This window comes from Microtus ochrogaster, chromosome 2 (assembly GCF_000317375.1).
Source record: "Microtus ochrogaster isolate Prairie Vole_2 chromosome 2, MicOch1.0, whole genome shotgun sequence".
NCBI classification, from domain to species: domain Eukaryota; kingdom Metazoa; phylum Chordata; class Mammalia; order Rodentia; family Cricetidae; genus Microtus; species Microtus ochrogaster.
This window is the reverse complement of record NC_022010.1, coordinates 29,865,129-29,868,119: the sequence shown is the minus strand read 5'-3', so window position 1 is coordinate 29,868,119 and position 2,991 is coordinate 29,865,129. Positions and strand designations below refer to the sequence as shown.

Genomic DNA, 2,991 nt, shown 5'->3' with positions numbered 1-2,991 from the left:
ATCTATCTATCTATCCATCCATCCATTATCTATCTATCTATCTATCTATCTATCTATCTATCTATCTATCTATCTATCTATCTATCATGTAATATATTTCTTGAAATGCTGACCAGGTTACACAGGAGCTACTTGGAGTTTAGAAGCCTTGATCTTTGGGTTTGGCCTGTGGAGATGGGACAACTGTCAGTAACACCGCATCCTTCTCCTTCATAGGCCCTTGTACCAGTGGCTCCTAGATGGAGTTGAGTCACTTTGGCTGATTTTATCCCTTCTGCCTTCAGGCTTGACCAGAGGGTATCCATGCTGCCCATCAGAGGCTTGTAGATGCTCCATTGGCCCAGGGATGATGATGACTCCGCTCTGGTGCCTTGAACCAGGTTTGCCATACCTGGAGCCACATGGAATGTTCTGCACATGGTTTCCTGGCAGCTTGAAGAGCAGCTACCTGGGGAGCCAAGAATGTCAGAGGACAAAGGAAAGCCGTGTCACAGAGTGGGTCGCATTAGCAGCTTGTCACCCTTTACGTGGAGTTCAGCTGGGCACAGACTCCTGGGACCTGTGGGAATTCTTTTGTACAGTGAATTTTAAGGCGTGCTCCTCTGGGGGAGCCAGGGATTCTTGTGAGCTTGGATGACTCTGAAAGGGATGTGCAGCTCTTCTGGGAACAGACATCCTGCAGCATGAAGCACCTACCCTGGAAGAACTCTTCTGAATCTATCATTCTGCTTATTATGATACTGGGGAGATGGTAGGTCCAAAAGATGCCTTGCAGACAGACCTTACGTGGGGAGTTTTACTGGGGGAGGGAAAGGGAGAGGAGAGAAAGAGAAAGAGAGAGAAAAGGGGGCAGAGAGAGGAAGAGAAAGAGGAAGAAGTAGGCAGAGTCCCGCCTTTTAAAGAGACCGGGTACTGCCTGCCTTAAGCAAGGGGTGATGCACTCTGCCAAGTCCCCCCGCAAGGGGCGGGGCCAGGTGTGCCAAAGATGCTGATCCCACCTTAAATATGCTTCATGTTATGCCCAAATCCGCGAATTCCCCCAAAATCCAACAAGGTGACTGAGTCCCATATGTAAAAGCAAAGAGCCTTTATTTTATTCAAGTTTGCAAACTCGGTCTCTCCGCATGTCCAACGTATTGGAATAAACGGAGAGCCCCGAGCTCAGTTAGAGTTGGGTTTTTAGAGTAGTAAAGATAGGGGTGAGGGGTTTCTGAGGTTCAGGACCTCTGATTGGCTGACGCTTGTCTAGGGGTGTCCTGGTGAGTGTGTGCTGGCAGGTGATCCTATCTACAGCGGTTGGAACTTTAGGCATTTCCTTTGGATGGTCTGTTCTTGGGTGGTGCTCAGGTAATCTTAGTTTATGGTCCTTCCTGCAACCAGGTATTGCTTCAGGGTAAACTACTGAGACTCAGGCCTCCATTAAACTTATCAGTGGCAGAGTCCTACTCTGGCAGGTGATAATGGTTGAAAGTAAAAAACTTCCCTTGGGTGACCTGTTCATATTTAGCTTATCATGGCTGGCTGCTACACTTGAAAGCACAAAGGCGTCTGCCCAAACAGCACCTCCTATAAATCCAAGTGCTCATGGGCTTGAGAGCTGTGCTCAGCTCCTTCCTGAAGGCGCTTGACAGTGGCTTCCTGTTCCCAGAAAGCAGGGCCAAGCTCTCGAGGAGCACAGTATCAGGAAAGACACACGCCAGGTGGGCACAGCCCTCATCTTTTCTCTGTACCAAAAACCGGGACTGCTAACGGGCGTTTGGCTGTTCTAAGTACGATTGGGAAATCAATACCTTTTCTTTGTTCCTGATGAATGAATTTGGGGGATGGCACCAGAATTGGAAAAGTTCCGTTGAGTTTCTTCTAGACTCCAAGTCTGGGAATCCTTGCCACTGGCTGGGGGCCTGATCTAAGTATCTTCCATGTAGAAAAGGATGCATTTGAGCAGCTGGCCCAGAGAGCGACTAAATCTGTCTAGAGCGTAATTGGTGCAGAAAGAGCTGGAAGACAAATTGAGAATGGTGGGTGTAAACAGAAGGAAAGGTGGCAGAAGGGGAGCCAGATGGATGAGCCCAGACACAAAACACACACAAACAAAGGCTGCTAGGGATACCAGGAGGGCTCATTTGCATGTGGGGACCAGAACCAGCTCCTAGGCTGGGGAAGCAGACAGGCCCTAGGTCTGCTCCTGGGACCACCACCGTCCGGTTCCACAGTGAACAATCATTATGGCAGGTGGCCTGAATTGGCCTCATTAGTGAGTTCACAATGCAAATTCTCAGACTAATTATTCAATTCCTTAAAGAATTTAGGCTTCAGGAGGACACAGGGGTTGGATCAGAGCCCAAGATGAGTGTGCGTGCGTGTGTGCGTGCGTGCATGTGTGTGTGTGTTGTGTGTGGCATTTTGGTTACAGTACACGATTTTTCCTTTTACATAGCTGCATTCCGAGACAGCCTGTGTTTGCTTTGCAGTGTGACAGAGGATGACAGGCCTCACCTTTCATGTGGTAGAACACGTTACACATGGGACTCTAACAGTGCCAAGTCTGTTGACGAATTTCGTTGTTTGATCGAACCTTCATGCAGCAAGGAAGGCTGGGTGGTCAAGAGTAACTGCGGAATCACACTTTAGCTTTCTCGTGAGCAGCAGATGCAGAGTGTCACCAAGGAGGTGACACTTCAACGTTGGCTTAGCTTCCACGTCGGCTCAATGCATACTTATAATCAAAGAATAATAAACTTGGCATTTGCTTGCAGACAGTGGCAATCTCCTCCCCTCAAAAGAGCATGCCAGAGACCATCACAGGAGACATGACAGTGAGCCAGGTGTGGTGAACAGCACAGCAATAAATAATTATGCTGCCATTTCCAGGGGCAGCATGCATGACCCACCCAATTAAACCACTGGGCATCTCCTCCTGATGGCCCCGTTGTTCCTGACATCCCTTCCCCATTTGTCTTATCAGCTTTGCTCTCTGCCCCTGCTTCCTTT

General features: G+C 48.8%; 1 long non-coding RNA gene across 2 annotated transcripts in view; it reads right to left on the bottom strand.

Moving 5' to 3' along the window:
- The window catches only part of LOC113458038, a 3,807-nt gene extending 1,021 nt beyond the window's left edge, over window positions 1-2,786 (bottom strand). Inside the window, exons 1-3 of one of the 2 annotated variants that reach the window (XR_003378489.1) lie at window positions 2,497-2,786; window positions 1,791-1,997; window positions 114-448 (exon numbers count right to left, since the gene is read on the bottom strand). This is a non-coding gene — a long non-coding RNA (uncharacterized LOC113458038). Of the gene's footprint in view, window positions 1-72; window positions 449-1,790; window positions 1,998-2,496 lie in introns of those variants that run through there. The other variant, XR_003378488.1, reaches the window with a different exon arrangement.
- Between the last annotated feature and the right edge of the window lie 205 nt (window positions 2,787-2,991).